The 26497-nt window shown below is 50.5% G+C and overlaps 1 protein-coding gene across 9 annotated transcripts in view; it reads left to right on the top strand.

Annotated features, from left to right (window-relative positions):
* P2RY6 (pyrimidinergic receptor P2Y6) overlaps positions 1-26497 on the top strand; it is an 86074-nt gene that overhangs the window by 51971 nt on the left and 7606 nt on the right. For 3 of the 9 annotated variants that reach the window (XM_070383779.1, XM_070383774.1, XM_070383777.1), the window contains exons 2-3: positions 25412-25476; positions 26116-26177. The gene's annotated coding sequence lies outside the window, so the exon portion shown is untranslated. Of the gene's footprint in view, positions 1-204; positions 1992-2604; positions 2760-13930; positions 18970-19277; positions 23027-25411; positions 25477-26115; positions 26178-26497 lie in introns of those variants that run through there. The other 6 variants (XM_070383776.1, XM_070383778.1, XM_070383775.1 and 3 more) reach the window with 6 other exon arrangements.

The raw sequence follows: 26497 nt of genomic DNA, 5'->3' as shown, positions 1-26497 counted from the left end.
AATGAGTCAACTCTTTGCATGAGGTGGCCAAAGTATTGGAGTTTCAGCTTTAGCATCATTCCTTCCAAAGAACATCCAGGACTGATCTCCTTTAGAATGGACTGGTTGGATCTCCTTGCAGTCCAAGGGACTCTCAAGAGTCTTCTCCAACACCACAGTTCAAAAGCATCAATTCTTCGGCACTCAGCTTTCTTCACAGTCCAACTCTCACATCCATACACGACCACTGGAAAAACCATAGGCTTGATTAGACGGACCTTTGTTGGCAAAGTAATGTCTCTGCTTTTGAATATGCTATCTAGGTTGGTCATAACTTTCCTTCCAAGGAGTAAGCGTCTTTTAATTTCATGGCTGCAATCACCATCTGCACGTGAAGGTAGAGTTGACCAGAATTCTAGTCTCTTGAGATTGGGCTAGGGGAAGTTGTTTCGTCCTCCAGGGGCTTAGAGAAGGAGAATTTGGCTATCAGAGATGGGAGGATGGAGCAGGCCGGTGCTCCTAGGTGGGCCTAGTGGAGGAGCTGGCTGAGGACACAGGCAGCCTCTCACAGGTCAGTGCCCTGCCGAGGCTCAGCCCTTAGTCCACCCTTGTGGACCCGTCAGAGGAGAGGGGAACAAAGACACCTTTGCATTGCTCTGTGCTCCAGGCAAATCTCTGCCCCTCTCTGGACCCACACTCTGTCTCTACAATGAAACATCAAGGCTGGTCTCTGGATACTCTCCTGCAATCCTGGGGAAAGCGTCTGCAGGGCTGCAAGTGTAAGGCAGGCTCTGGGTGCTCTATGTTGCAGTCCTTGGGGTCCTGAGCTGTGGCCTGTGCCCAGGGATCCCCAGCCTGGGCCCCTGGCCTCTGTTGTGATCCACCAAGGCAGGGACTGGCACAGAGTTGGGGCTCAGGGCCTGGGGTCTGCTTCAGGTTAGGTGGAAGTTGGTCTTGTGAAGAAGACCCAGAAAGTCCCATCCATCCCTGTGGATCTCTGTCCCTTACCCTCCCTTATGTTTGTCTATAATTCTTATCGCCACCTGACCTGCTGCATATTTGCTCATTAACTAAGACAAATTTGTCTCTCCTGCTAGAATGTAGATGCCATGAGGGCAAGGAGTTTGTTTTGTGCTCTTAGATGCATTGAAGATGACTGCACAGAGAAGGTGCCCAATAAATACTTGTAAAAAAGAAAGAGGAGGAGGACTAATCTTCAGATGGGGAGGAGCTAGCCCAGACCCACCACCGGCCTGAGGCAGAGTCCCCCTGACTGCCTTCTTATCAAACCCAAGCTCAAGGTTGGATTGAGGCTAGGGAAGGGGGTTGGCCTGAGCTCAGACTCCCCCCACCAAATCACCCTTAATCTGAAGAGCCATCCTCAGTCCCCTGAGGGAGGCCATGGCATCTGGACCCGTGGGGTGAGGACCAGACAATAGAGCCATTGGTCTCAGGGTCTCCACATCCTTTAATGGACCTTCCAGGCGCTGCTGAGAAAACCAGGTTAGTTATTCCCTGGGGTGGCAGTGAGCAGGGCCAGGACTCTCTGCAGACTTGAGAAAGGCTGCAGAGGAGAGGGCTGAGGGGTGGGGTGGAGATGAGGAGAAAAACAGTTATCTGCTGAATGCCAAGCCCCTGGTCTTTAAATGCCACCTCACTCAGTCCTCCCAGCAGCCATTGGGGTTGACTTGATGGTACCATTCCAGGGATGATCACACTCAGAGCGTGAAGTGACTGGGCAGTGGTGGGGTCAGCTTTGGCTTTAGGGCCTTGAGCTGGAATGTTCTTGGGATTTGGGTCCCCGCCCTGCTGCTTGCCAGCTCTGGGCCGAGGCAAGTTACTTCCCCTCCTCAATTTCTCGGTTTCCTCATTGGCTGTCTCCGGGGACGACTGTGAGCTGTATATGTGACAGCTGGGGGCACAGGAACTGACCAGAAGGAAGGAGGGACTGCTCCAGTAGTCAGAATTTTCCCAACTCTTGACGGACCTGCGTGGTGCTCACTGCCTCCTGGGTGAGTGTTCTGGGTCAGTGCCCTGAGGGTGCTGAGTGCCACCCCCTGCCCAGAGCTTGGCACAGGGACCACCTGCAGCCACTTTGGCTCATTGCAGGTCATGAGCCCACTCTCTCATGGAGAGAGAGTGCGAGCGGACTTGAGGGTCCACCTCCCTTCTTTGGCCTGATTGTGGCTAAAGCTACAGTCTGTGCAGAGCAGAGGGTGGAGGAGACAGCAACGGCGTGGGGACTGGGCTGTGAGGAGGAGTGGACAGTGTGGGCAGGACTGGGGGTCACACGGGCCTGGTCAGAGTCACTTTCCCTGTCTGGGCCTCAGTTTGTAGAATGGGGGTAACAGTGCTCTCCCCTGAGCTTTGGAAAACTAAGTGTTATATGCTGATGAGCGCCCCTCAGGGCGGAGGCTGTGCCCACAGGAGTCTGTGGTGGGAAGAGGCTGGGATGGATTAGGACCAGATGGGCATCCACGGAAGAGGCACTTGCCTCCGTGTGACTGGTGAGGAAAGTGAGTCCGGAGTCCTGGTGTGATTTGTTAAAGGGGAGCACAGCAGGGTGAACAAGTGTATCTGGGGGAGCTGGGTTAAAACTTTTCTGGCATTTCTGTTGTCATCCAGCTCCGACGACACCACACGGGGAACGCTGAGCAGCACTGCCCATGGGAAGGGCCCTGGCCTCTGAAAGGTACCAGGGACGCACATCTCTTGGCAGCTCTAGAATGGGTCCGAAGCCAAACCAGGGACAGTCTCTCTACCCGTCTGTATCAGATGAGGTGATAAATGAGAAGGCCACTTGCAGACTCTAAAGTGCTGGGCCTCTGATGGTGCATCTGTGTGTGTGTTTGTGCAAGCCCTTGGATGTGTTTGCATGAGTGAGAATGTGCAGCTTGTGAGTGTGTGTGCACATGTGTGCCTGTGTGTGGTCCTCTGACCTGGCTGGGGGGTAACTCTGTGCTGCCCAAGGCTTCCCGTTTGGCTGGCACTTTTCTCCCCTAAACTTTTTCCAGTCTCTTTTTCCATGTTTCCTCACTGCTTCTTAGTTTACCAGAAGGGAGCCGCCCGTGGTCCGGAAACAGCAGTTGTCTTTGAGCTCACCGACTCTTCTCCCCTCCAGCCCATTCTCATCCCATCCTGCCCCTGGAGGCCCAGCTGCCCAGTCTGGAGGGCTGGCAGCTCACCTGGCTCCTCTTCACAGCCCACCCGCCACCTGCTTTTCCCTCCAAGTCTCTATGCCAGCCACTCGCACATCACTGTCCCTTTGGCTCCTCATAAAACCCCCAGCACTGCCTACCCAGGTACTCTTACTAATTTCATTTTACAGGCAAGGAAATGAAGTCTCAGTGAGGGGAAATGGCTTTCCCAACGTTACGCATCCCAACTAGTGGCAACAGGGTTTCAACTCGTACATAACTCCAAAATCTTTATCCTTGACTCTTGCAGCCTACCTAGCAGGGGTGTACTGACTGGTTGACTGAATGAATAAGTAAATGAAAGAACAAATGAATAAATCCCTCAGTCAATATTGAGCTGAAAGAGAAGGTTAAGTGGTAATAACAATGGCTATCATTTGTCGTGCACCTACTATGTATTAAGTGCTTCACATGAAAGCAAATGCAGCCAAGATTATTGTTACCCCATTCTGAAGTTGAGGAGGCTGAGGTTCAGAGAAATTAAAGTGTCTTGTCCCATGTTGGACCCGAGATTCTAACTTGTCCTCCCTAGAGGAGGGGTGAGTTAGTGGAGCCTAGTAACAGATGCCATTGCAACAGAGGCCGGTCAAGACTCTCAGGAAGCTGTGTCTGTCGGGCCCTCCCCAGTAACACCCACCCTCACCCCTCTTGTCCTGGAGCCATTTCCCCATTTGTATCTGAAGTGGGTTTCTCTTTCAGTCTGAGGTGGGGATCTGCTGGCCCCGCTCTGACTGTTCCTCTCTGACTGTTGGCACATCTGGTAAGGGCCAGTGCCCTGAGCTGGGCATGTGGAGGTATCTTCCTGTTACCCCTGCCTCAGGTCCAGCCCTGTCGTTAACCACTTCCATGAGAGGGCAGGCCTGGGCAAGATGCAGGTGTGGGCCTATGGAGATGTCCTAGGCTGGCTCAGTGGCATATGTGCCAAGCCCTGTGCTGCATGCCAGGGACCCAAAGGTGAGGAGATCTAGTCTTTGGGTTAAAGAACTCATTGGCTGGGTACTGAAGCCTAGATGAGTTAAATCTGTAGTGGAGGCAGAGCCTGGCATCCTGACTCCCTGTGCAGCACTGATTTTTACGTCCTGGAACAGAGTAGAGGTTGTTCTGTGGCCCCAGGAGAGAGCTGACCTGTGTTGTCTAAGAGGCAGATCTCAGCTCAAAGAGATGACAATAGCTCTGTCAAGTCAGGAGGATGAGAATCAGCCATTCATTCATTCAGAAGTTCTTGAAGGGCCTTCTGTTGGGAGGCAGGGTGGGGGTGGGGGACACTCTGCACAGAGGAAAAAAATCAGATGTTGAAATCAGAGTTGGGTTTGCATCTAGGTACCAGCATTTGCTGGCCATGTGATTTCAGACAAGTCATTTAACTTCTTGGAATCTCAATTTCCCCATTTGTAAAATGGGGTACTAAAACCTACCTGGCCAGCTCATGGAGTGGACAAAAGAAAATACTGCACATAACATTACGTGTAGATTCTTAGGGATATTTGGGGCTTCCCAGGTGGTGCTAGTGGTAAAGAACTTGCCTGCCAATGCAGGAGACATAAGAGACATGGGTTCGATCCTTGGGTTGGGAAGACCCCCTGGAAGAGGGCATGGCAACCCACTCCAGTATTCATGCCTGGAGAATCCCATGGACAGAGGAGCCTGCCAGGCTATGGTCCATAGGGTCGCAAAGAGTCAGATACAACTGAAGCGACTTAGCACACACATAGGAAGGTTTAATTCACTTCCTTCCTCACCCTGGAGAGCTCTTTATGAGGGAGGAGATATTCCTTTAAGTAGCAGCGAAACCATCATCAGTCTGATGGTTGAGGCAAGAGACAAGACTTTTAAGGTGTTAGAATGAACCCTCCAGATTGACAAACATTGACATTATGGTGCGCAGTCTCATTTCTCATGTCACAGAGGGAAAAGAGAAGCACAGAGAGGCTGAGGTTTGAGGCAGCCTAAAATACCTCTGCTGTAGAAAGTAGCTCAAATAAAACAGACAATAGATTAAAAACTGAACAGTCACTAGCCTAGGTCTCCTGACCAACCTAGAAAGCTCTGCTGTCACATTCTCAGACTTAGTGAGTCACTGAGGACCTACTTGTGCCAGGCCCGCACCATGGCTATGTTATAGATTTATCTTTACAGCAACAGCAGCAACCATGAAAGGTTAATACTGTCATCCACATCTAGTCAGTGGGGAAACTGAGACTCAGAGTTTTATATCCCTTGCTCAAGGTCATACAGCTAATATTAATAGAAGCTGAGACAGGATGCAAAACCAGGACAGTCTGGCCCTGAAAACCATGCTTCTCCTACTCTGTGGGGTACTTGTTCCACCAAAGATGTCAGGCCTTAGATCAGAAATACCTGTACTGCAAAGGCAAAATATAAACAATAACCAAAAAGGAGTAATTAGGAAAATGTAAGTCAAGATCACAGTATGAGACCACTTTATGCCTACTTGGATGGAAATAAGGAAAAAGACAAGACAGTAACAAGTGTTGGTGAGGACGTGGAGAAACTGAAACTCTCATATGTGGCTGATAGGAATGTGAAATGGGGCAGCCACTTTGGAAAATTTTGTCCGTTCTTCAAAAGTTAGACATAGAGTTACTGTATGACCCAACAGTTCTCTTCTTAGGTACGTACCCAGGAAAGCAAACATCCATGTAGGCACCACCACTGGCTTATCCGTTCTTCCGTCCGTGGACATTTAGGCTGTTTCTACCTTTAGGCTGTTGTAAAGAATACTGTTAGGAACACTGGTGTATAAATATCTGTTTGAGTCTTTGCTTTCCCTTCTTTTCACCTAGAAGTGAAACTGCTGGATCTTCTAGCAGTTCTGTGTTTGTTTGTTTCTTTCTTTGTTTTGAGGAACTGCCATTACTGTTTTTCACAACTGCACCATTTTACATTCGCACCAGCAATGTCCAGGGGTTCCAGGATCTCCACATCCTTACCGACACTTGCTATTTCATGTTTTGTCTTATAATAGCCATCCTGATGACTGTGAGGTGTGTATCTACATATGGTTTGCGTTTGCATTTTCCTACTGATTAGTTTTGATGAGCATCTTTTCAAAACACAGGTTTTGAGTGCTTATTAGTCATTTGGATATATTCTTTGGAGAGTATCTATTCAAGTCTTTTACCAATTTTTGAATTGCTTTTTTTTGTAGTTGTTGAACTGTAGGAGTGAGTTCTTTATATATTCTGGATACTAATCCCATATCCTATGTATGATTTACAGTTATTTTCTCCCATTCTGTGGGTTGCTTTTTGCTCTGTTGATGGTGTCCTTTAATGCTCAAAAGTTTTCAGTTCTTATGGAATCCAATTTATTTTTCCCTTTGTTGTCTGTGGTTTTGGTATTATGTTGGTTAGGGATGTTTCAATTGCATACGACAAATGCTACCAATTTGAACAGGAACTGTTTTAGTGAATGTAAAGAAAAATTCAGATTCAGAAGTAGACCTAGATCAGATATGGTTAGATCCACCAGTTACAATGATGCCATCAGTATTCTCTCTTTTTATATCGTTGCTCCTGATTTTCTTCTCTTTTTTAAATATTTATTTTTTTGGCTACACCAGGTCTTAGTTGTGACCTGTGGGATCGACACCCAGGCTCCCTGCACTGAGAGTGCAGAGTCTTAACCACTGGACCACCAGGGAAGTTCTTCTCTGGACCTTCTGCTGGATTACTACATTCTCATCCAAGTCCTTTCCAGAAGCACCAGGCTTCCATGGCCCTCGTGGCTAATAATCCTGGGAGGGAAACTTTCATGTTGATTCCACCAAAAGCCTGGGGTAGACCCTAATTTGTTCCCCCGAACCAACCCACTGGTAAGGGGTCTGGATGGATGCTCTGACTGACCAGCTCTGGGTCAGGTGCCCACTTTGAATGAACAAGATTACCATGGAATGGAGGAGGCGGCTCCCCACAGCCAGAGGTGCTTGACAGGCAGAGGGGGTCCAGGAATCCACTGGGCAACTGGGCTTAGGAGGCTCTGTTTGAAAAGCCATACTTCATCTCCAATTTCCCGTGGGGGCTTCTGGAAGTAGAGGGAATCCTTCTAGTTGATTCCTTAAGACTTCCTGGAGGAGGCAGCATTTATGGGGCCCTGTGATTCGTGAGAAGGTGAACCTTAGCAAGCCAGGTCCCAGGCAGGTTGGGCAGAGCAGTGGAGAGGCTGGACTTGCCTGTCACCCGAGTGCTTCCCTACTCCAGCCCTGGTGCACTGTAGGAGCTAAGACTATAGACTCTGATCCATACTGCCTGGGTTCATAGCCCATCACTCCTACCTGTGCTACCTTGGGCGAATTAACTAACCTTTCTGTGGCTTAGTTTTCCCACTTGAAGTATAAATCGAAAACAATACCAGTATTGTCTCACAGGTCATGATGATTGTGTATCTGGCACACCGGGCTCAGTGCTCATATCATTATTGTTATAAGTTTGATCCTCTTTTCTGACCACATTTGCTGGTACACTGCCGCTCTAGCTGTGTTCACTGTCCTTCCATGCGCCTCATCCAGTCTCTGCCCTTGCTGTTTTCTCTGTCTGAAATGCCCTTGGCCTCTGTGGACACTTGGCCGTTTTGTTGCTGCCTCCTCTATCGAGACTTCCCTACCCCCAGAACCATCCCTCCCTGCCTGGGCTTCCACCAGGCTCTGGAACAGGATGTCTGCCTTGGATTGTGGATCTTCAGGTACTTGTATGTTCCTTTTCTATGCTGAGCTCCTGAGGGCAGGATCTGGGTCTCCCATGTCATTGAGTTCACAGCCAGAGCCTGCCACCTGCCCTGTAGAGCGACCCAGGGGCACAAACAGCACCGTCTGGGACACGCAGGAGAGCACAGCTGGACTCAGGAAGTGAAAATGGGTTGGTGCCCTGTGGGTTATGTGTGAGTGGATGGGCTGCATATGAGTGCTGAGAACCGAGAGATCAGCAGAGACTAGGTTTGTTCTTATCCCCAGGCACTGGGAAGCCATACAACTGCTTGGACGGGGGAGCCCTGAGGTTAGGTTTTTGCTGAGCAAGGACCTCTCTAGCTGCAGAAAGGGGATGCATTGGCTGGGGAGGTGGAAGACACGGAGCAGGAAGTGGCTGCTGACTAGCCTGAGGCAGGGACCGCAGGATGAGAGGAGGGGACAGCCTGACAAGTATAAAGATGGAGAACAAGCAGAGCTTGGTGATTAATTTGAAGTGGGGCCTCGGGTTTCCCATCGGGGAAATGCAGTGAGTGGGGCCTTGCCCACCGCCCCCCGCACCAGCCTCTCCTCGTGAGACTGGAAGGCAGCCGTCACGTGGCACTGATCACTGTAACCAGTTAGTAACCGTCTCTCCGGTGCAGTCCCATATACCCCCACAGTCCATTCACTCTCCTGGGTAGGGTCACGGTCAAGCACAAGGCCAGACACGGAGGGGGCTTGGTCAGGTCTGCAGGCTCTAGGGACCAGAGCCGGGCCTCCTCGCCAAGCCCCCCAAGGAGACCCAGGTGTGCTGATGGGATCATTTGTCCCCTTAGGCAGGGTGGGGCCTGGGCTCCTCTGCCAGCCCAGACCCAAACCAGAGACCGCATGGTTTCTTCCCATTTTGACCTCCTCAGCCTTGCCTCCCAGAGGCTGCTAAGGAAGGGAAGTGTGCCCTAGGAACAGCACTGGAAACAGTGCTGAGCACTGGGGCCAGGCCATAGCCAGGTGCTGTTGCAGGAGGAATTCCACCCCTCCCCAGCTGAGTGTCCTCAGGAATCATGAGTCCAGCCCCTCGCAGCAGGGCTGAGACTGGTGGTGATTCAGTTGCTCAGTCATGTCCGACTCTTGTGAGTCCATGGACTGTAGCCCACCAGGCTCCTCTATCCATGAGATTTTCCAGGCAAGAATACTGGAGTGGATTGCCGTTTCCTTCTCCAGGGCATCTTCCTGACCTAGGGATTGAACCCCGTTCTCCTGCATTGCAGGTGGATTCTTTACCGACTGAGCTTCCAGGGAAGCCCTAGGGCTGAGACTAGGGCCCAGTGTTCTGTCTCCCACACCTGACACTCATTCCAAGGTCCAGAGAGCTGTGTTTATCCCAGGAGCTGAATGCCTCTCTTCTCTGGGCCCCAGTTTCCTTAGCTGCCAAAAGGGTGTGAAAGAGAAGAAGAGAGAACTCAGGAAGCTCTAAGACCCCTCTCCCCACTCAAAAATGGGAGGGCCCACTTGGGCTGGGCAGTTGTAACAAGTCATCCTTCTGGGCCCCTCTGAGTCCTCATCTACCAAAGCCGCACCCTTGCTTCCCCTGGGAAGAGACTGGGGTGGCAGACTTGGGAACAGGTTCAAGGCCAGATCAGATCAGTTGCTCAGTCATGTCCGACTCTTTGCAACCCCGTGAACCGCAGCACGCCAGGCCTCCCTGTCCATCACCAACTCCCAGAGTTCACTCAGACTCACATCCATCGAGTTAGTGATGCCATCCAGTCGTCTCATCCTCTGTCGTCCCCTTCTCCTCCTGCCCCCAATCCCTCCCAGCATCAGAGTCTTTTCCAATGAATCAACTCTTCACATGAGGTGGCCAAAGTACTGGAGTTTCAGCTTTAGCATCATTCCTTCCAAAGAAATCCCAGGGCTGATCTCCTTCAGAATGGACTGGTTGGATCTCCTTGCAGTCCAAGGGACTCTCAAGAGTCTTCTCCAACACCACAGTTCAAAAGCATCAATTCTTCGGCGCTCAGCCTTCTTCACAGTCCAACTCTCACATCCATACATGACCACAGGGAAAACCATAGCCTTGACTAGACAGACCTTTGTTGACAAAGTAACGTCTCTGCTTTTGAATATGCTATCTAGGTTGGTCATAACTTTCCTTCCAAGGAGTAAGCGTCTTTTAATTTCATGGCTGCAATCACCATCTGCAGTGATTTTGGACCCCAGAAAAATAAAGTCTGACACTGTTTCCACTGTTTCCCCATCTATTTCCCATGAAGTGATGGGACTGGATGCCATGATCTTCGTTTTCTGAATGTTGAGCTTTAAGCCAACTTTTTCACTCTCTACTTTCACTTTCATCAAGAGGCTTTTTAGTTCCTCTTCACTTTTACCGCCATAAGGGTGGTGTCATCTGCATATCTGAGGTTATTGATATTTCTCCCGGCAATCTTTACACCAGCTTGTGCTTCCTCCAGTCCAGCGTTTCTCATGATGTACTCTGCATATGTTAAATAAACAGGGTGACAATATACAGCCTTGACAAACTCCTTTTTCTGTTTGGAACCAGTCTATTGTTCCATGTCCAGTTCTAACTGTTTCTTCCTGACCTGCATACAAATTTCTCAAGAGGCAGATCAGGTGGTCTGGTATTCCCATCTCTTTCAGAATTTTCCACAGTTTATTGTGATCCACACAGTCAAAGGCTTTGGCATAGTCAATAAAGCAGAAATAGATGCTTTTCTGGAAGTCTCTTGCTTTTTCAATGATCCAGCGGATGTTGGCAATTTGATCTCTGGTTCCTCTGCCTTTTCTAAAACCAGCTTGACCATCAGGAAGTTCACAGTTCACATATTGCTAAAGCCTGGCTTGGAGAATTTTGAGCGTTACTTTACTAGCATGTGAGATGAGTGCAATTGTGTGGTAGTTTGAGCATTCTTTGGCATTGCCTTTCTTTGGGATTGGAATGAAAACTGACCTTTTCAGTCCTGTGGCCACTGCTGAGTTTTCCAAATTTGCTGGCATATTGAGTGCAGCACTTTCACAGGATCACCTTTCAGGATTTGGAATAGCTCCACTGGAATTCCATCACCTCCACTAGCTTTGTTCGTGGTGATGCTTTCTAAGGCCCACTTGACTTCACATTCCAGGATGTCTGGCTCTAGGTCAGTGATCACACCATCGTGATTATCCGGGTCGTGAAGATCGTTTTTGTACAGTTCTTCTGTGTATTCTTGCCATCTCTTCTTAATATCTTCTGCTTCTGTTAGGTCCATACCATTTCTGTCCTTTATCGAGCCCATCTTTGCATAAAATGTTCCTTTGGTATCTCTGATTTTCTTGAAGAGATCCCTAGTCTTTCCCATTCTGTTGTTTTCCTCTATTTCTTTGCATTGATCGCTGAAGAAGGCTTTCTTATCTCTTCTTGCTATTCTTTGGAACTCTGCATTCAGATGCTTATATCTTTCCTTTTCTCCTTTGCTTTTCGCTTCTCTTCTTTTCACAGCTATTTGTAAGGCCTCCCCGGACAGCCATTTTGCTTTTTTGTATTTCTTTTCCATGGGAATGGTCTTGATTCGTGTCTCCTGTACAATGTCACGAACCTCATTCCATAGTTCATCAGGCACTCTATCTATCAGATCTAGGCCCTTAAATCTATTTCTCACTTCCACTGTATAATCATAAGGGATTTGATTTAGGTCATACCTGAATGGTCTAGTGGTTTTCCCTACTTTCTTCAATTTCAGTCTGAATTTGGCAATAAGGAGTTCATGGTCTGAGCCACAGTCAGCTCCTGGTCTTGTTTTTTGCTGACTGTATAGAGCTTCTCCATCTTTGGCTGCAAAGAATATAATCAATCTGATTTTGACGTTGACCATCTATAGAGTCTTCTCTTGTGTTGTTGGAAGAGGGTGTTTGTTATGACCAGTGCATTTTCTTGGCAAAACTCTATTAGTCTTTGCCCTGCTTCATTCCGTATTCCAAGGCCAAATTTGCCTGTTACTCCAGGTGTTTCTTGACCTCAAGGGCAGAATACCTCCATAGACTCTACAAGGCTGTAGACCAGGGAAGCCCTAGGGCTGAGACTAGGGCCCAGTGCTCTGGGCCTTGGGTTCCTATCTGTGATCTGAGGACTGGAATGGGTTATTTCTGAGAACTTAACCCCTCCAGTCTGTCTTCCCATCAAGATGGCTGTCAAAGCTTGTCCAGGGGGTGCCAAAAAGGGGTGAGAGCCTGCTGTGAGCCAGGCATTCAAGGCCCCTGATTTGGCCCTACCACCAGCTGGCCCTGCAGCCTCCCTTTTCCAGGGCCAGGGCCCCTCTTCAGGCCCTGTTGTCTCATATTCAATCCATCCTCCAGCCAGCAGCATAAAGAACCTCCTAAATCTCAAATCTGATCACACCTCTGCTCTGTTTTACAAGCCATCTAGGGTTTCTTGGTTGGAGCCCATGAGGCAGAGGCCAAATCTGTGGCCTGGCAATTGTGTGTTTTTGGTCCCTATTGGGACCTAGCTCTGATGACCTCTCAGCCTCACCTCCTGCAAACACAAACACTTGTGGATACCTGTGCCTTTATATCGCCAGCAGGTCTCTCAGTGGGGAACACCCTCCCCTTCCTTGTCCATAGTCCACTAAAGAATCACCTCCTCCAGGGAGCCTTCCTTGATAACCCAGGCAGGGATGGGGCCTCCTCTGTCTTCCTAGAGACCCCATCTGTCTTTCCATCAGCTGAGGCTTTTCAAGGACAAAAACCAAAGCCCAGTGAAATTCCTGCATATTGTAAGGCTCCCTGCAAATGCACGGCAAATGAATGAGTGAATAAGTGAATGAGTGGGTAGATAAGTAAAGATTGCAAGTGAGGCCATTTCTAAGCTGGCCTGTGATGAAATTATGAGTAAGAAGCACCAGTGAGTGAATACCTGCTTGCACCAGATTCTGGGCTAAGTGTTCTAGATTCATTACTACATTTGAGCCCCAGCAGTGCTGTGAGATGGGCACTGTTATCTCTATTTTATCATTAAGGACACTGGAGCTCAGAGAGGTAAAGTCACTGCAAAATAAGTTGCAGAGCCAGGATGGAAACCAGGTCTGCCAGGTACCAAGATCTGCAGAGGGAGCTGTGATGGCTGGCAGAGGGTTGGAGATGCCAGGAATGGACATTTGACTCTAACTAACCTGGACCCCACCCAGGGGTCAGGGCAGGTTTGGCGAAGTATATGGGAGTGATAGGGAGAATCAGAATAACTGGGCTTGAATAGTTCTGGGTTTTCTGGGGAGCTCTGAGAAGAGACCCATTTGGGATTGGATCCTCGTGTTTTGTATGATCAGGGTGATACTGGGGACAGCCGAGTGAGCTTTGTGTCCCCACCCTCACCTGCTCTGTGATCAACAGCCCATCCTAGTCTGTGATACAGACAACTGATGTTTTCTCAAACAAATATCATGAGCTATGTAAAGGTATCAATCCTCTCACCTACCTCCTCCAGAATTCCCCAGTTCCCACCTAAACATACATTCTGGTCGTACCATGCCTATCCAGAGCCCCACCCCAAATTCCCAGCAGAGTCCAGGCTTTTTCTTGGAAGCCAGAGATGAGGCTCCCCTCCCCCCAGCCCTGCCCAGCCTCAGCAGGAGTGACATCAAACAGAAGTTACCTCATAGTGGCCTGCTTTTACTGAAAGCCTGTGGCATCAAGGTCACTTCTGAGATTGAGATTTCCTTGTGATGGAACTCAGATAGTCACTGGTTCCCAGACCCCATCTCACCTTGAAAGACAGGTTGCCTACTGCTCTCCCCTGAGCTGGGCCCAAAGACTCCCTGTTTTACCGTGCCCGGGGCTTAACTGTATGGGTGTGAGAAATGGGGGCAGAGGGGGCAGAAGTAGAAGCAGGGCAGCAAGGACTCTTCCAGAAGCTTGATTGTGAAGGAGGAAGAAGCACAGCTGGAGAGGCACAGGTCAAGGAAGAGATGTTGCTAAGAGGAGAGCTGAGGATGGAGAGTGTTGTGGGCTGAGGGAAGGAGCTGGAAGGGGTGCAGAAATGCGGTGGGTGGGGGGCAGCCTTGTATTTATTTCTGTGACCCAGGGAGTTGAAGGAGGAGCCTCTGAAAGGCGTTCCTTTGCTCTGAAGGATGAGTTGCAGGCTGTTGGGGTTGAGAGAAGGCCCAACAAGAAAGATGGGGTGAAGTCTTGGATGAGAAGGGAGAGAGGCTGCTCTGGGACAGGCAGAAGTTTGGGAGCCCAGCCAAGCTGGGTGGCTATCCGTTCCTGGGTCTCAGGGCCCTGGGCTGAATTACATCCTTCATCCACATTTGGCTTGGCAATGCGGGGCTGAGCAGGCTGCTGGTGCCATGGATGAGGGATATGAATGGAGGAGCTGTGATCTCAGGAGTCTGGTGTCCTGCAATGAAGGGCCAGGCTGGCAGAGGAAGGGAGAGGGGCCAAGAAGATGCTAGCCCAGTGCCGGAGGCCTCCAATTCAGAAGCCCTGGTGCAAAGGGAGTGATGGTGTGTAGGCTGGAGGCTCCTGGGGGAGAGTGGGGTAGAGCTGGGCCAGTGTAGGAGGTGGAGGAGATGGAGACCTTGGACAGGCCAGGAGGAATAAGCAGGCAGCCCAGGCCCACCCAGCCATGTCCTGTTCACCCTTCTCAGCTGGAATTGCATACAGCCTGAATCTCAACACACACTGCCAGTTAGGGGCACCTTCACGGGTCTTTATCAGCCCCCAATCCCCAACATACACACACTGCCAAGTACCTAAACAGATGTTCTGGTTGTACCATGCCTATCCAGAGCCCCACCCCAAATTCCCAGCAGAGTCCAGGCTTTTTCCTGGAAGCCACAGATGAGGCTCCCCTCCCCCCAGCCCTGCACCAGCCTCAGCAGGAGTGCTATATCGCAACTGCAGCTTGTGATATAAACACAGCCTTGAATCAGGCTCCCTATGAGCCATCAGATTTCTGTTCCTATGTCTACTCTGTTCTCAAACTAGCCCTAGAAATTCATCCATCCATCCATCCATTCAACAAATATTTGTTGAATACCTACTATATGTCAGGCACCACCCTAAGCACTGGGGATGCAAGAGTGAATAAAACATGAAAATCCCTGCCCTGATGAAGTTTATGTTCTGATGGGAGGAGATAGACAATAAGCAAACACATAAAATAATACATTTAAAGATAGTATGTGCTCCCCTGTCCAATAAACCATTGATGTCTCAAAAAAAAAAAAAAAATAGATGATACACGCTAAGGAGAAAAATACAGCAGGAGAGGAGATGAGTGTGTGCTGGTGGGAGGTTTAGTTTTCACTGGAGTGGAGGGACAGGGCCTCACCAGGAAGATGTCATTTGAGTGACCACCTGAAGGAAGTAAGGTCTGTCCCTATGTTTTTCATACACACTCCACACACAAAAACATACTCCACAGCAAGACCCCTGTGGCACCCAGTGCCCCTCCACTCAACACCCTGAGCCTGGCAGGTGCCTGACTTTGCTCTCTTCCTCACAGGCCACCTCTCAGATGCCCACAATGGACTGTTCCTCCCACACTGGGTTGGCAACAGATGGGACCCCAGTCCCACATATGAAGGTGAGGGAAGAGGCCATGCCCCCCTCACAGTCCCCAGGCAGGGAGTGAGACACGATGGAGGCAAAGGGCTTTGTCCTCAGGTTTGGAAATGGTTATGGCCTCCTGACCTCTTGCCTGGTTTCTGGGCTGCACTACTAAGTTCCCTGGGCCTGGACATGAACCCTGGACTTGCTGGTGGGAATGAAGACCAGCTGATGAATAGACCTGGGAAAGTCTCTGCAGGGTGTCCTGAGGGATTGAGGGCAGCCAGCTTCAAGGCCCCAGAGGCAGGTTAGACTGGGGAACGGAAGCAGTGATGGGGGCAGCACTCAGGCTTGGTACGACAAAGCATATGTCTCAGTGAGTTCTCTCAAAGTGAAATGCAGTGACCTGGGAGAACAGGGGGCTTCCTGGTAGCTCAGCTGGTAAAGAATGAGCTCCCTGTCATGGGGAGTATGTGAGCAGGGGCCAGACAAGCCTGTCAAAGAGGCTTCAGGGAGCCCCTTCTCTGATGGGTGGAGGAGAGCTCTGTGTCAGATGCTCTTAAGGCCTCTCTGGCCTAGTGATCCAGAAGTCAGAGACTTATCATTGACCCCTGAGCTCTGGGGTCCAGTTGGGTCTTTTGTCTCTGCCAGGTGGGCTCAGGTGCTAGAGATGGTCAGAGTAGGGCCAGGCCAGAGGGCTGCCTTTTATGGGTAGTGAGGGGTTCCTCTGAAGTTTTCTCTGCACCCAAACCTTGCCTGTGAGAGTTGGAGACATAGTTACCTACCTTTAGGGCCTCAGTGTCTGTCTGTGAAAAGGACAGGACCATAACCTGCGGTAAACATTCAGGCAATGTGAGTGGTCTGCTTTTCCTGAGGGTCAGCGCCTGGGGGACGCAGGTAGGCTCAGAGGCGCTACTCCTGTGGCCATGACCTTAATTCCCCGTGACAAGTCTTCTATGTCATCAGCCAAGATAAAGATTTGATTTTATTGTTTTATTTTATTTTGCCAGGCAGCACCAAGGACAGAGCCCTGAGGCTCATCTCTACAGACTGGTCCACTCATCTGACATTTGCCAGTGCCTCTTGGGAGCTGGAGCCTGTGCTAGACTCTGGGGCCACAAAGGGAAAGCAGACCTTGTCCCCAGTCCCTAACGAAGCTAGGGAAATGAGGGTGTCTGGCTAACATTGTCCCTTGAGTTGTTCTTCTTTTCTGTCCTGACTTCCTGGTCTCCATTCCTTTGTCCTATCTCAGGCCACTGAGTTCCCGAGAGACAGGATGGAGTTGTGGATTTACTGTATACTTTGAGAAAATTCCTGATCTCTCTGGCTTCAGTTTTCCTGTAGGGAAAATATCACCTCTCTTCCTGAGCATAGACTTTATCATTATTCAGATCTGTGTACAACCCCTGGCTCACCTCTGACTCACCATGTCACCTTGGGCAAGTCACCAGTCTTCTCAAAGCCCATTTCCTTGTCTTGTAAAATGTGGATAAACAGCTCACCACACAGGGCTGTCATAAGAGTGAAAGAGATCCTGCCACAAAAGCACTTAGCTGTGTGGCTGGCACCTTCTGGGTAGCCAAGAAGCTATAGCAGTAAAGTTGTTTGGGAAAATGAGGCTTGGGGAGGTGAAGTGATCTGCCCAGGATCACACAGCAACTGAGTGATGAGTCTAAGACGAGACCCTGGATTTCTGCCTTTCTAGTTTCCTTCTCAGGAGATATTGAGATGACTGGTCACTCCAGAAGCTAATGGAAGAGGGGCTCTCCTCATGGAAAATGAATGGTGGTGGGGAGCTCCTGGCTGCCCTCATGGAATCCAGGCGGGACCTGACAGTCCCTCAGTCGCTGCCTGCCCCTCTGCTGGTATCCTTCAGGCTCATGGCCAGTTCCAGCCTCCACTGCAGGGATATTAGGATTCTAAGGCCAAAGCTATAAAGATGGGCTGTTGGGGGCAGCCCATGGGGAGGGGAGGCAGCAGGGTGCAGGACTGTAGACTGTAGGCAGGACTCCTGATTTTAAGTGACAATCCTAGGTTAAACAGACTGAAGCATAAGGGGAACATATTAGCTCATGCCTTCGAAAAGTCAAGTACAAGGAAAAGCTCCAGGCATAGCTGGAATCAGGTGCTCGAAGGTGTTCTCAGGAACGCCTCTGTGTGTTCCCACCTCTCAACTCTGCCATCCCTTGGCTTTATTTTGGACAGTCTCCTCCTAGTGGTAGTATCTTCAGTTTGTAGGATAGTGCCAGGCACACAGTTAACCTGGCTCCAGCAGCTCCAGGCTCACTTCCTACTAGCTTTGCAAACCCACTGGGAGACCTCACTCCTTTCCAGTGTTCTAGCAAACACTCCAGAACTGGAGGCACCCAGTGAAGGTTGCCCATCCACCCCTGAGCTAGTTACAGGGCCTGAGGAGCCCACTCTTGTCTCATTGGCAGACCTAGGTCACAGGCCTTTCACTCCCAGATCCTCAAGGCTCCAGGGAAAGAAGGAGGGAAGGCTGTCATCATGAGAGGGGTCTGGGAATTAGGTGGGAGAAACTACAGAGGAGCAGAACCATGATGGCCTGCAAGACAAGCCAGACAGCTGGACCCAGGCCGTTTCTTCCCCAGTGGACTAGAGCCTGGTGATCTGGGAGGATAAGTGGGTTTTGAAGGTACTAGTGGGGGCTGTCAACCATGTGCACCTTTGCAGCTAAACAGCAGGGTCCTTCATGAAGGGAGATCCAAGTGGCGCACCTCCATGGGGAGATTTTAAAAGTGGGACAGCCTGGGGGGGTCCAGGCAAGAATAAAAGACACTCTCACACTGGCACTAGGGAAGAGGGCTTACTGAAAGGTCCTGGAATCTCCCAGAACCCTGGTCGGGAGGTGCTGCAGCCCCCATGGGCATGGACTTGGAAAGTCGGCTGTTATGGACTCTCCTTCTTCTGGCAGGGGTTGTCTGTTGCAGCTGGCTCTCTGGGCTGTGCTCTGTGGCATAGTTCCTCACCCCAAGACTGCCTGTGACTTCTCAGCTCTGTGCCCACCAGGTCACCATGATCTCAGACCTCCTCATACACACACGTGCCTAAGGGAGAACCTCTTGCTAACTTTGCCAGGCCTCAGCTTCCTCATCTGCAAAGTGGGGTTGGTAACTGTGAAGAGTAAATGAGATGATGGCGTGTGAAGTACTGGTAACTCTGAAGAGTAAATAAGAGAATGGCTTGTGAAGTATTGTTGCACAATAAGAACATCTGTCCAGACTGTGGTGGGGATTACATGAGCTCACAGATGGGCAGCTGGGGCCTGTGCATAGTCAAGCTGCAGGAGAGCCAAGTTTCTTCTTTACTCAACCTGTAGAGGCCAGAGAAAGACTAGAAGCAGCAGCTTCAACTCCCCAATTCCCCCAAAGCTGTGGCTTCCCCTTCCTTACATTCAAAATGACTATTTCAATTCCAGCTTTAATCTCTGTTTAGCAGGAGGCGAGAAGGGGAAGTGGGAAAAGAAAAATCAAGTTCCCTTCCCTCTGTGTGCCATCCTCCTGACAAGTTTTGCCTGCTTTTAAAGACAGCTTGATCCCACAGGTGAGACCAAAACCCCTCCAGGAGGGGTTGGCTGTGCCCCGGCCCACTGTTCTTTCAGTGCCAGGGAGGAACGGACCTCAGGAACGTAGCCATTTATCTAGTGACAACTCAGGCTCAGAGAGGGTACATGGCTCACTCTGGGTCACACAGCAAGTTGGTGATGGATCCCAGCTTGTCTGACTCCTCAAGGGAAGGAAGCTGGGTCTTGATCTCTGTCATCCTGTGCCCTTGCTGCTAAGCTCACAGACCTGGGACGGGGAGGGTGGGGGGTGGGTGGGACAGGCAGAAAAGGGGGGTTTCCAGGCCTTGTTTCCCAGAAGGCAGGCAGGCCAAGGTTAGGAGGCCTCTTCCCTTGTCCAGCCTAGTCTGAGCTGGCTCCTGGCCGTCTGGCAGGTGGTGACTCAGGCTTCCAGCTCTTGCCTCTGGCCAGCAGGCCGCCTCATCCTTTCCCGATAAGAGGGCCTTGGGGCGAGGTTTGCAATGGGATGAGACTACAGAGTCATCAAAAAGGGTATCTCGAGACCCCAGGATCCAAGGGGCCCAAGGAGCTTCAACCCACCAGTTTTTTTCTTATGTCTAAACTGGATTGCTTCTGCTACAGGCAGAGACCAACCCCAGGCATTGTCGTTTGAACTGAAAGTAGGAAAGGGCAGAGATAGTCCCCTCCGAGGGGTGAGGGACTTCAGTGTTTCCACCAATAGCGTACATGGAGTGGAGCTGGGCGGTGAATGCTTGGTGTCTGGGAGACACTCCCTGGGCCTCTTCCTCAGCTGGAGGGCTCAGCCCTGGCTCTGGGCCCTGCCAGTGTCCCCATTGTCTCCTGAGAGTCACCTCACCCAGGTGGGGGATCTGAGAACAAGGCTGGAGCTTGTCCGGGCATGAGTGGGAGAAGGGCTGGGGCATGGGTCAGGAGGAATTGAAGTTGGGAACCCAGTCCTGAGGTTGCTCAGCTCCAGCCCCAGGGGCCAGGCTCCCGCAGTGTGGAGACCTGCCTCCAGACCTCGTCTTAGGGCAGCTGTCCGAAGGCGGCAGGTTGACTAGCCTGGGTAGTCTCCTGGCGCCATCTACTGGCGCCATCTCCTGGCCAGAGGCCCTCAGTGCTGGGAAGACAGGGAATTCTCTGGCGGGACCATCTAAGCCAGGGCTTTGGGCGAACAATGGAAAAGGTGGCTGTATAGTGAGAAAGACCTTGTTGAAATGCCACCAGTCTGGGACTAGCCTTCCTGAGTCTTAGTTCCTTAATTGGTAAAATGGAGAGAATAATTTCCACCACTACCTGCCCAGAATGGCAGATAGAACATCCAGCACACGGTGAGCAGTGAAGAAATGAAAGATACCTGGTGCCGATGACCCAGATATCCTTGGAGACTGGGGTGCTCTAAGGGAGCCCAGAGCTGGGCTTGGAATGGATTCATTCCATTAACAAACGTTTATTAAGTACTTATTGTGTGCTAGGGCCGCTCACATACAGAGTTTCATTTAATTCTTACAACAGCTTGTGTGGTAGGTCCAATGAACACTCCCATTTTACAGATGAGAAAACTATAAGGAAGGATAAATGGGATGATTCAGAGACAGTGAGTGAAAGTGTCCCAGGCAGAGGAAGCAGCATGCAATGGGCCTAGGGGCTGGAAAGCCTGGTGGGGAAAGCCCTGGTGGTGGCACCTGGGCTCTGCTTGAGGTTTTGTGACAGGCCACCCTTCTTCATGCTTCCCAACTGGTCCCCTCTTCACACAACTTATCCCGTGCTCTGGTTGCAATATTTTTTCTTCATTTCTCACATCCTGCCTGGGTTACCCTCTTCATTCTGTGTGTCCAGGTCGTCTCCACCCTTTAAAGCCCAGCAGCAGACATGCCTTCTCCAGAAGCCCTTCCAGGTGGACCCATGACCCCTAAGACCTGAACTCTCCCTCCTAGGCCCACCCAGAGGGCAGGAACTGAGACCCAAGCCCTATCCTGGGGCTGACACCTTCAGAAGTGCTTGGAGCTGCTCCCATTGTTGGGACAGACACCCTGGTCTGGGCTGGGGGTGACCGCGGGAGGTCATCCTGGGAATCCAGCAGTGCTAGACTGAAGGCCAGGCGTCGTTACCCTCCTGAGCTCCAGCACAGCACAGATCAGACCAGGACATCCACCCGCTCAGCTGGCACAAGCGACCTCCTAGCACAAGCTTGAATAAGCTTGTGCACAACTGACCAAGTGTTTTGTTTTTAAATATCTATTTATTTATTTGGTTGCACTGAGCTTAGTTGCGGCACGCAGGATCTCCACTGCAGCATGCAGGATCTTTGGCTATGGCACGGGGCTCTCTAGAGCACGCAGGCTCAGTGCTTGCTACGCTCCGGCTTAGCTGCCCCATGGCATGTGGAATCTTAGCTCCCCAATCAGGGGGTTGAACCCACATCCCCTGTGGATTGGAAGGCAGATTCTCAACCACTGGACCACCAGGGAGGTCCCTGAGCAAGTGTTTATTGGCAGTTCAAACCTGAATTTTCTCAGTTTGGTCTAAACTTTTGGCCCTGCCAGAGTCACACAGTGAGTCGGCACCAAGATAGAATGAGAACCTGGACCTCAAACTCCTGAGCAGGGATCGTCCTCTGCACCATTCTGTCCCTGCTTCCCTATTTGCCTCCTCTGCTCCAAATGAAAGCCTGTCTCCTCCAGGTCACCCCCTGAGTACTGTCTCCACCACCAGAGCTGGCCCCCTCGGGACATCAAGGAGCCATAGCTCCTCCTCTGATTGTCCTAATAGCTGGTTGGGTGGTGAGGAGCAGCCAGGGAAGGGCTGGCACAGGCAGGGAGAATGCACCCAGATAAGTTCTTGGGGCATCAACTCTACCCCCACAACCTATACCCCTCAATCCCAGGGAGCTCTGGGCCTATAGTGTTAAAGGGACTAGTGACTGCTACATGGGGGAATGTGGGAGGATCTGATGGCATATAGTCGCTTAACGCATGCTTGTGAAGAGAGGGAAAGAGGAAGGGAGAAGGTGGCTGAGTAAGTGAGTGCCTAGGTGGATTATCAGGAGTGAGCTATTGAATGAATGAAGAAAGGGGGGATAAGATTGGGATTGAGCCTATCCACTATTGATACTATGTGTAAAATCGGTAACTGATGAGAACATACTGTGTAGCACAGGGAACTCTACCTAACACATTGTGATTACCTGAATGGACGCGAGTCCAAAAGGGAGGAGATACACGTATACATATGGCTGATTCGTTTTGCTGTACTGTGGAAACTAACACAACATTGCAAAGCAACTGTACTCTAATAAAAATTAATTTAAAAATCTAAAAATATCACCACCCCCCCCACCAAAAAAAAAGAATGGAGGGATGGGTGGAGGAGTGACCCAAAAGATGAGTCTGGGTATTACAGCTGAAGTGTTAGTCGCTCAGTTGTGTCCAGCTCTTTGCAACCCCATGGACTATAGCCTGCCAGGCTCCTCTGTCCATGGAGTTCTCCAGGTAAGAATACCGGAGTGGGTTGCCATGCCCTCCTCCAGGGGGATCTTCCTGACCCAGGGGTTGAATCTGGGTCTCCTGCTTTGCAGGCAGACTTTATCTTCTGGGCCAGCAGGAAAACCCCTCTTTAGGGGTTAAAGAGGGCCCGAAAGTTCTGTAATCACCAAACTACTTATCTGATAGATGAGAAGACTGAGAGAGGGCCGAGGAGAAAGGAAGCTGCCAGATCTGTGGGGCTGGCCTTCCACCAGCAGTCTCTGTCCTCTCCCCCTCTCTCTGCATCCTCATCACCCAGTTTCTTCTGCTGGGGTGAGGAGGGTTCCGGGAAACAGAGCTTTTCTCCGCCTCCCTGCTCCTTAGATTCAGTTTCCATCAGGCTTTGGTGTGGAGGGTGGCGGGGAGGGGGCAGCCCCCGCAGGGACTATTTCAGTCAGAGACAGACGTGGCAGGAAACAGAGGAAGCTGCCCTTTCGGAGGTGTTACAGCGCAGGCCAAGAGCAGAAGAGTGGAGAGCTTCGTGTCTGGCCTCCCCTTGAGCCAACATACTTGGGGCTACTAAGGCGTGCGTTTCGGGGACAGGAGGCTGTATGTGAGTATTGGCGCTTCTTGGGGGCTGTGGGCCAGGGCAGAGAAGGGGGCAGGCAGGCAGGCTGGGTCCAGCACTGACCTCAAGAAGATCCAAGATTTGGGCAGGGTGGGTGGGCAGAGAGGAAGGGACTCCACCCACCTGGGGGATCAGAAAAAGGAAGAAGTAAGCTTAAATCTGGAGCTTGATGGACACTGGGTTTTGACAAACAGAGATGGGTTAAATGGCATTTTGTGTGGAGGGCACAGCAAAGATGGGGAGGCTGAAGAGGAAGTCTGGATCTGTGGCTGTGGATGGCTGTGTGGCGGTCTTGGGCTCTTGATAACTGTGTGGCAGGAGAGGAAGCAGCAGAGTGAAGCATTTCATCTGGGTGCAGAGCTGAGGTCCTGGTGAAGCTGGAGGGCTCAGCAGGAGCCTAAATGTCAGGACAAGAGCTTGAGTTTTTCTCCAAAGGGCCAAGGGATCCAGAGAAGGCGAGCACCTATTATAAAGCACCACGCACCACACCCCACACACATACCCACACGCACACACGCTGCAAACAGAGCGGCTGGAGCCCAGGAAGAGGCTGGGGTGTGGGCTGGTCCAGGGCACAGGACCCAAGAGTGAGTGACAGATGTGAGGGCCCAAAAGAGCCTACGTCAGCCGTGGCCTAGAGGCAGGGACCACACAAGCCCTCCCTGGGGACCGGCTTTTGCCGGGAAGTGGAAGAACTGCTCCCCCCGCCCAGGTCCTCAGAGGCCCAGCAGATAAGGAAGCCAGGGTGACAGTCTGGCCCATCTTTCCTGGATCTCCTCGAGCAGCCCCTGCCTCCTTCCAAGAGGACCAGTCTTGCCAGGGAGTGGGAGGCAGAAAACACCCAGAGCAGGAGTGGGATGAACCGGGAGATTGGGACCGACACTACTATGTATAAAATAGATAACTAATGAGAACCTACTGTATGACACAGGGAACTCTACTCAGTGCTCTGTGGTGACCTAGATGGGAAGGAAATCCGGAAAAGAGTAGACTTATGTTTACATATGACTGATTCACTTTGCTGTACAGCAAGAAACTAACCCACCATTGTAAAAATTAATTAAAGAGGGAAAAAAAAACACGCCTGGAAACTCCAGTCACCTGAGTCAGAAGGCTGTCTCTCAGGGTGGTGTCTGAGGGCAACAGACCTCCCCAAAGAGAGCTCAGGGGCGCAGCACAGTTCCTTCTGCCCAGTTCCTCCTCCTCACCACGACCTTCTGCCGGCCTCTGGGACTCTGCCTGCTCCCACTTCCTCCCCACCTGGGGTGATCCCGGGGGCCTCTCACCCCTCTCCACCCATGCAAATCTTCTTCAACCACCAGGGACTTGCTCCACCCTTCATCCTTCTCTGGAAATGTCCTCTATCCTATGTCTCACACTGGTCTCCCCCTTCAGATTGATATGTGAATATGAATACGTATATGTGTATGCATGTATCTGTTTCTGTATCCACCTATCTACATTATACGCTGTGCCCCATGCAGTGAGCAAGTAGTGAGTGCCCATTAAATGTCTGGCATGTGAAAACATGAATACTGGAGTAGATAGCCTTTCCCTTCTCCAGGGGATCTTCCCAACCCAGGGATCAAACCCAGGTCTCCTGCATTGCAGGCGGATTCTTTACCAGCTGAGCCACAAGGAAAGCCCCATGTGAAAACAGGAGAATGAGAGAATGGCCGGAACAAATGAATGAAGAGATGAATGAATGAACTTTCTCTTGCCTGAACTAATCTTGACTTCTTGGCAACAGTGGGGGGACCACTGTACTTCCTCCTCTGGCCTCCGCCTTGTGCTTAACTGGTTAGCTGGGTGCCCCACACTCCCAGCACATGGACTGTAGCCCTAGGAAGAATGTTTGATAATTAAAGGTGATGTGGGATACAGACTAGAGAATCCAAGCATCATCATTTTTCAGTTACCTAAAATCTGGGTAACTTTGATTTCATGGAAATCAAATTTTAAGTTGGGATAAATTAGTTTGGGGAGTTACATTTTACTCTAATATAACTTTTAAAAATCTTATAACTTTATTAGGTATATTCACATTAAGAGTAGCTCACACTTGCTTGTGCCAGGCACTGATCCTCATGACAAGCCTATGAGGCGGGTCCTGTATTATCTCTTTTTATAGATAGGGAAGCCAAGCACAGGGGTTCACTAATGGGCCTAAGGCCACACAGCTCATATGTGGCAGAGCTGGTATTTGAACCTGGACGTCTGGACCGGAGCCCACATGCTTGGCTTCAACCCTCTATTGCTCCTGAGTGTATTGGCAGGACTTCATGTTTTTTCTGGGCCTCAGTTTCTCTCATCTGTAAAATAAGAAGAGGGGATGATTTGAGTCACTATCCCAAAGGTTTTCCTTTATAGGACCATTGGATTAAAGTTGTGAATTCTCTCTGGACGTCAATAAATATGGAAATGCCATTGGGGAGGTAAGTATCAACAAGTCAGACTGATCCCAAAAGGGGACCTCTTAAAACTTTTGTGCAGCTGGCTGCCCCAAAACTCAGCCTGAAGGGACGAGTGGAAGGACAAGGTGTAGAATACAAAAGCATGGCATGGCATTTACTAAGCATACCGTGTATCAGGTCTATAACCGTTTTACTGACAAGCACACAGGCCCAGCTAAGGCAAGCAACATTTCGTAGGTAGAACAGCATAGAAGTAGAGGAGCCAGGATTTGAACCAGGCCTGCCTAGCTCTGAAGCTAGATTTATAAGCTTTCAACTCCAGGTCCATGGGTCACGCTAAGTTGCCTCCTCTTAGACAGGCAGTTGGGTTCTGGCTCTGACTCTCCTAACTCTCTGAGATTGAGCAGCCAGTGCCCCTAACTGTGCCTGGATTTTCCTCTCTGTAAAGTAGCTGTAGACTTCGTAGGTCCCCCAGCCATTTGCCTTTGTGGGGAAACTCTTTTCTCTGTGGCCACCAGAGGGCACTGTGGCCTCAATGGCTTCATCAGACCCGCCTTTGTAGCCTCAAGTCCAGTAGAAGGACATAGGGAACTCTTAAATCACCTCCTTTATAACTGAGCACGCATACACACAGATCACCACCTTCCCCCCATTTTACAGATAAGTAGACTGCAACCAAAAGAAGGACCATGGATTTGGAAGATGGAGTCCAGGCTGAGAAGGTGAGCACAGCCCTTAGCCCAGAAGTGTGACATTCTGCTAATATTGATTAATTAATTAACAGGGTCTTCCCTGCCCCAGTCCCCAGTTTGGGCTCTCAGACACAGACCTGGCACTTCTCCTTAAGAGCTTTTCAGTCTGTGGGAAAGAGATAGACAGGCAGGCCCACCATGACTACTATTCCCAAACTCCAGGGAGCCCAGGGAAGCCCTGACTAGCATGATTTAGCACCTCTGACTATATGACATCCTGAGAGATGGGTGCATCATCCCCCCATTTTCAGATGGGAAAACTGAGACTCAGGTAAGGTATTAATATACCG

Source organism: Bos mutus, chromosome 15, assembly GCF_027580195.1.
Source record: "Bos mutus isolate GX-2022 chromosome 15, NWIPB_WYAK_1.1, whole genome shotgun sequence".
NCBI lineage: Eukaryota > Metazoa > Chordata > Mammalia > Artiodactyla > Bovidae > Bos > Bos mutus.
Note: the sequence above shows the minus strand (reverse complement) of the source record. Positions and strands in the feature narration are given on the sequence as shown.